The 7,532-nt window shown below is 34.9% G+C and overlaps 1 protein-coding gene across 1 annotated transcript in view; it reads right to left on the reverse strand.

Annotated features, from left to right (window-relative positions):
• CCDC136 (coiled-coil domain containing 136) overlaps nucleotides 1–1,927 on the reverse strand; it is an 852,200-nt gene extending 850,273 nt beyond the window's left edge. Inside the window, exon 1 of the mRNA XM_044088645.1 lies at nucleotides 1,840–1,927. The gene's annotated coding sequence lies outside the window, so the exon portion shown is untranslated. The remainder of the gene's footprint in view (nucleotides 1–1,839) is intronic.
• Between the last annotated feature and the right edge of the window lie 5,605 nt (nucleotides 1,928–7,532).

Raw genomic sequence — 7,532 nt, forward strand, 5'->3', positions numbered from 1 at the left:
TTTAAAAAGTGTCTTCAACCAATCAAAACTTACAATCAAATGGTTTCATGGCAACATAATAGCCCATCAGTACATATGGACCAATAAAAATCAAGTTAAAAATACCTTTCTACCAATTAAAACTTACAGTGAAATGGTTTCATGGTAACACATTTAAAACAATAAGAATCCAGTATATAAAAAAAGTATATGCATGTGTATATATCTATATTATATACGCATGCATATACATGTAGAAATGTGCACATAATCATGAACCGACAATAAAACTAAATCATTGAAAATATGTGAGTCCCTATATTATCTAAAAATATTTCTAGCTTTGAGAGCTGGTTTCATAGGAATTTTATCTTAGAGACTCCACCCTCTGTCAGCTCTCATCCTGATAATCCATCTCATCTCTGATATTTCTGCTATATTTCTAATATCAACCTCTCGCTCATTCAATTTCACTGTTTCTAGTACTAAAAACTTAAAACCATGTGATAAATCATGTTGTATGACGTGCTTAGCCAACACATTAGTAGTAATTCTTTTATTTCTATTATAAATGTGTTCTCTAATCCAGTCTTGTAAATGTCCATCTGTTTTTTCTACATAAAATTACATACAGACCACACAATGAGCTACGTATACAACATGGCATGTATTACAAGTCTCATCCACCCTGAACTGCATCTGTTTCCCTATATCTGCATGTCTAAAAGTACTGGAAGAATCTATGTATTTACAATAATTACATTTATGGCAAGGGAAGGTCCCATGCATATGCTCTGTATCAAAATACTTCGCAGTAACTCTAGCATAACATAACATTCTTTTCAAAGAATTTTTATTTTTAAAAAGAAAGTGGGGTTCTTCACCAACTATTGATCTAATTTCAGGATCTGTTGATAATATCTGCCAGTGTTTTCTCATATTATCTGTTATCTGCCTAATATTGCTGGAATAAACTATTGGTATTCTTAAGGCAGAGTGATATAAATGTACATTCGGGTTATGCCATGGGCTTTCAGAGAAGTAGCATTTCCTTCATGTGTCCTTAATTCTAGTATGTCATCTAAGATGTTGTTGACATCTTTTACTTTATAACCCCTCTCTCTAAATCTCTCACACAATAGACTCAATTCCTGCATAAATTCTTCATCACTAGCATTCAACCTAGAAGCCCTCATCCCGTCTTTTGATAATATATATATATATATATATATATATATATCGATGGATATAGATATATAAATGTATCTATAGATGTAAATCTACACACACACACACACACACACACACACACACACACACACACACACACACACACACACACACACACACACACACACACACATACACACAAACGCAGATATACCAATGGATAAATATTCCAAAATATATTTTCCATTTTTTTGTGAAGTAATACCAAATACATATGTCAAAGTAAATACAAAACATTAGCTTTATATTGAAAATAGAGAAAAGTATGATTTTATATTGAAAACAAATTTCCTTGAACCTAAGAGTTATATAGCTGTCATCACATAAGGGGTACAGAAAGCTTACTTGCTCCATCAAATCCATTGCTTATTTACTTTTATTGGATGTGTGCAACTCATGCTTTTTATTTGCTTTTAAGCATACATTTAGTATTAGTTCAGGATTTGATGCTTCAGTTTTTTTGTTTCTTCTAGAGATTTTTTTAATCCTACAATCTTTAGTCACTTAATCTTCTGTTTTATGACAGGAAGCCATATAAGGCTCACTGTTGACAAAATTGTATAAGCCATATGGGGTGAATATCTTCAAAGCAAAAAAAGTGGTAGAAAAGAAGGTAAAATCTCCACTTACCTCAAGAAATTGTTTATCCGAATATTGATCCCTGAAGAGCCAAACAGGAAGAATGAAGAAGTGACAGAGAATGTTGCAGCTAGGCCAACATCTCCTGCAAAATAAATTCAAGTCGTTTTAGTAGTGCCTAATGCCCTCTCACAAGATGCAAACATTTTGAGACATGTCAGTAAGCAGTTGCAGGATACACAAAGTGCTGCTGCAATGCACTTACTAAACATGCAATAACTGTACTAACAGATAAAGACTTAAAACAATAACATACTGGAAGAATGAAAGTCCAGTTCAGGTTAATGCAAAACAAAAAGTCACATGAGAACGTAAACAGCAAAGAAAGTAGCTAAAAGAAAACATTGGATTATTTAAAGGAGTTCAGAGGAATGGTAGAATCAAAGTTCTTTCTTTCTATATACTTCTGGTATTAGATTTTGATGCATTAATGACTCTGAAAAGGGAGACAGGCAATCATGCCCTTCAGAAGAAACCTCTTTGGGGCAATAGATGTATTATGTAGAAATGGAACTCCAGTCATAATTCCAGGAGAAATTATTACCACAGCTTGGGCTGAAAAAAAAGGTTTGCAGAGGAAGTACAATATGCTGGCATACTGACTTTCTATTACAATTAAAATAAACAAAAGTTATGGCACATTATAAATATGGTATGAAACAAGGAAACTAAACCTAATATATGGTGTCCAGCAAGATTAAACTATCTTTTTACCTTCCAGAGATCAAATGTCCAAAGTGACAGACAAAGCAATGCAGGTTCTGAAGCTGACAGCAACAGAACATACGATCACAGATGATATGGACCATCATGAGAGAGAAGCATGGTAGGCAAGCAGTCTCATGACAAAAATAATCCCATGAGGCTAAATGCTGAAAAGGTGTGTCAGTGATGGTTATCCTGTAGCAGTATGAACTCTCTTTTAATCAATGAAAGATTGCTCCTGTAGTCTGTTGAACCATATGTAAGTTCAGTTCATTCCTCTAAGGGTATCCCCTGATATTATTTCTTAAATTAGTAGAAATCTTTGTCTGACACCGGCACTTTCTAGCTAAAAACTGAAACAAAGACCCAGCTAAGCTATAGTCTTCACTGTGTAATACCTTAAACATCCTGTATTAGAGGCCTATGAGATGTATGCAAATGACCCTTAAAGGTCATACCCTTCTGAATGCCCATGGCTTTTTATATTTTTACATCTTTATGGATACATTCAGGCCAATAAAGCTAGACCCCTTTAGCTATAGACATACATACTCTGGCCTTTTTTTACTTCATCAGTACAGCATAAGCGGATTACTTGTCTGTACTTTAGAAATGCAGAGCTTAAAATCAAGCTTAATGTCTGCAGCCATTAAAGTGCCTGCAAAATATCCCAAACAATATCCAAATCAAAGGCAAGAAGTTACACAGAGAAACAATTCAGTAAAACATCATTCAAAAACCATGTAGATGAAACACTGGTATGTCCTTTAGACATCATTTGGATATATTCCATGGACCTCCCCTGCAGGAGGTTTAACCACAGTAAAGATTTTACGTTGGCTGTGTCTTACTTGCTGTTTTTACTGAATGGTTTCTCTGTGTGACCTTTTTAACCTTTGGTTTGGATGTTATTTGGGATATTTTGCAGGCAACTTAATGTTTACATGCATCAAGATTAATTTTAAGTTCTGTGGTTCTAAAACATAGCCACACAATCCACTTATCCTGCACTGATGAGATAAGAAAAAGCTGAACTATGCATGTCTAGAGCTAGTGGGATTTGGCTTTATTGGCCTGAATGTACACATAAAGATGTAAAAAGTCATATATACATACATAAAATATTTCAAGCTGTTCCCATAATGTGTTCAGGCCGGTCTTAAAAATATCTAAACTAGTACTTGCTTTAATGTAATTTGGTAGTCTGTTTCATGCATCAACTGCTGTCTCAGAAAAATAATTACTGATTTTTCATTCCTATAGAATCTTCTGTTTTGGCTGTCTGATGATTCACAACTACTTTTTGATAATCCTAAACATTCCTGGGGATAGTTTTCTCTAAATGCCCTACATACCTGAATAAGGTCTCCTCTTAAATATCTGTATGAGGCACTGTACAAGTTCAGATATTTTAGTCTTTCATAATAACTTAAATTTTCATATTCATGGATGACCTTGGCATATTTCCACTGTACTTTTTCCAGTTTAATCATGCTTGTTTCATATAAGGTTTCCAATCGTTATTTCATACTCAAGGATGGATCTAATATAACTAACATACAATGGCTTCATCATCTCTGATTTCCTAGACTTTATAAATCTTTTATACAACCTATATATTTCTATAATTATCATTAATCATTTGATTGATATGATTAGAAAAACTCAGAGCTGTATCTACCCATATACCCAGGTCCTTACATGAATCTACATTTGTAATCAGTGTGTGCTGTATTCACCTTTCAATTTATGTCTTCCAAATCTCATCAGCGTGTTATTCCCCTGTGCCAAAATGGTCAATTTAATCACGTTCTTTTGCAGACATGCCCTCTGTATAACACATGTAATCAGTTTACCCAGTTTCAAGCCATCTACATGCAGACTATAGAACACCTCAAATGAAAAAGACAGATCTAAAAGTTACAATCTAAACAACTATGGGCCCAGGATACAGGCCTGTGGGATACCCTGACTGTAAAGTCAAATTTCACCCGTCCAGTTTCTGTATGATACTTGCCATGTCCTGTTTGTAACCATGTAGCTATCCAACATATCAAGAGTATATCAATACCTACTTGTTCTAATTTATTGATCAGTGTTTTGTGTATGACCCTGTCAAAGGTTGAAGTTAAATCTATCTAAATTACATCACAGCACACCTTTTCATTTATATCGGTTACTATATTGTTATAGAACATCATGGGCATTCAGAAGCCATGTAGCTGAAACACAGATATGCCCTAAAGAGGTTATTTGTAAGCAACACATAAACCTCCAATACAGAACATTTATGATTTTACACAGTGAAGACTCTAGCATGACTGTGTTTTTCTTTCAGTTTTACAAAAAGGTTTGTCTGTGTGACCTTTTTACTCTTTGGTTTGGAAGTTATTTGGGACATTTTTTAACTAAACAGATCCCCATTTCTTTCTTCTTGTGTAATTCTTAACACCATTTATTTATTTAATTTTATTTTATTGAGTGATTGATAGTTATTTATTAGAAGGGTAGGTGGTCTTGTCTACTAAATCTTTTCACCAAAGACCAAGACTCCAAATGAGAAACAGAAAAACTATTTTGTATTACATAGAGGCGAATATTGAAGTAGAGAAATAAACAATGTGGTATTACAGAAGAACAGTTAGAATTTATAAATAAATACATACTAAATGAAGATGAGATGGAGCCAACAAATAAGAAAAGAACTTAATTTTACATTACTGAAGTTATACAGTAGGGGTCTGAATGGAGAAATGATAAGTCAGCAAGCAAAGGTTGCTGAAACTGAATTCATCCTCAAATCTTGGTGAGTACCTTCACGAGACCCAGTTTTTCACAAAATATCACCAAGATGACACTGATATATAGACTGTATTTTATATATCATATAACATGGACAGAAGTAAGTCAAAAATAAAAAAAAAAGATAGCTGAGTACATAAGACCCAGGGGAGAAAAGTGCCCAATCCTGGTAGGTGAACTGGTTTCCAGGACTGGAAAAAATGACAATGTAGAATCCTCAAAATATGGAAACATTCCTACAGTGGGACCAGGCCAGGCCCAGGTGGAGGATGCACCCCCCCCCCCCCGTTGTAAAAAGAAGTAGCAGTCTGCAAAAATAGGCCAAAGAAGAGCCATACAGATGATAGAGTGGACTTTGAGGGTAAGAAAGAAATGATGTATTGTTATTATTATGCAAAAAGCCAAACCCGCGGTAGAGTGGACTATTGAGGGTAAGAAAAAAATTATGTATTGTTATTATTATGCAAAAAGCCAAACCCACGGTGGTGGTGCTGCGGTAGCATTGTCACCTCACAGTAAGTCGCTGTCCGGTTCGATTCTCAGCTACAGTGTCTTCTGCGTGGAGACATGCGTGAATGGGCGTACCTTCATTGAAGGTTGTGCATCAGGGCTGGTAACTTGGCACGTAAAAATCAACTACCAATCATTAGCGGACCGGAGTTCCACTGTGGCGACCCCTAACCGGGAAAAGCCGAAAGACACAACAACATTATTATGCAAAAAGCCCAGAATTTCCAGATACAAGATATACAAAAAGATTAAGAGAGAAATTAGAGGAAAAAAAATACTTCCACTAGAAAAACTGTCAGAAGCCTCAAATAAAAAAATTGTGTTCATTAACACAACAGATTTGTGAAAAACATTATATAGACCAAGAAACTTTGATATGTTTGGAAAAAGATGCATCTGAGGAAGTGTGAAAATATAAACAACAAATCCTAGAGATGGACATGGGAAAGAAAGAGAGATTTGATATGGTGCAATATTTATGCAAAGTCGAAAGCCAAATTAATCAATACAAAAAGCCAGCCCCGAAGATATTCAAAGAGAAATACAGGCAAAGATATCCAGATATGGAAAATTTCACAATAAAAAAATATTATCACAGAGAGGAAATGTAGAAAAGAAGATTAGTAAAGTAGAAGTTAAAAAAAATAGAAGCTGAAGTTATGGAATGCCGGTGAAGTGAAGAATTTGGTGTAAAAGGTTTAACACAGGTTACATCACAGCATGGTGGAACGAGTTCCCAGAGTAGGAAGAAACAGGAAGATCAGGAGACATCTGAAGAAGAAATATGGATGTGGTAAAGATAAGGAGATTTAATATGGTGTAATATTTATACAAAGAAGAAAGCAAAATTAATCAATAAAAAAGGAGTATCACCAAAGGTATTTGAAGAGAAATACAGGCAAAGGAATCCAGACATGGAAAGTTTTGCAATACAAAACAATAACAAGACAAGGAGGAAAAGTAGAAAAGAAGATTAGTAATGGAGAAGTTAAATAAATAGAAACTGAGGTTATGGAGTACCTGCAAAATGATGGATTCAGTGTAGAAAATCTAACTCAAAAACCACCACAGCAGGACAGAGCAATAGACATCCAAATTAAGGAGAAACCAGAGGAACAGGAAGCAGCTGGGCAGTTGCCATATAGATATTTTGGAGCCTTTCACAGGAAACCAGTATAAATGTTCACTTGAAGCTGGATGGCAAAGGAAGGAACTGGAAACTGTGGCAACTCTGATGCAGTCAATGTTGAGGAGTGATAGTCCAATGAGTTTCCATATGACAGAGCAATGGATGATACAGGATGAAATTGAAGAGAATGTGCCATAGGAAGATGCTACAGAACTCTCTACAGAATGCCTGCAGGAAATGGTAAACAAAAATGTGCCCTTAGTTTAGAAAAAAATGAACTAAGATAAGAGTTGATTGATTTAATAGGAATAGATAGACATATTAAGATCAATGAAAGAAATAGACTGCAGAAGGTCAGTAAAACCCCAAAAGTCAGAAGTTTGATAAAACAAATGAATACAGTAATAAGGATTGTCCACAGAAATCCATGAGATATAACAGATGTAAACAGGATATATTACTGTGCAGCTAAATTGATAATGGATAAAATTCTACCACAAGAACACAGGGTCATAAGGGAAAGGAAGGGGAGAAATAA

This window comes from Protopterus annectens, chromosome 11.part0 (genome assembly GCF_019279795.1).
Source record: "Protopterus annectens isolate FY-2018-M chromosome 11.part0, PAN1.0, whole genome shotgun sequence".
Classification (NCBI taxonomy): Eukaryota; Metazoa; Chordata; order Ceratodontiformes; family Protopteridae; genus Protopterus; species Protopterus annectens.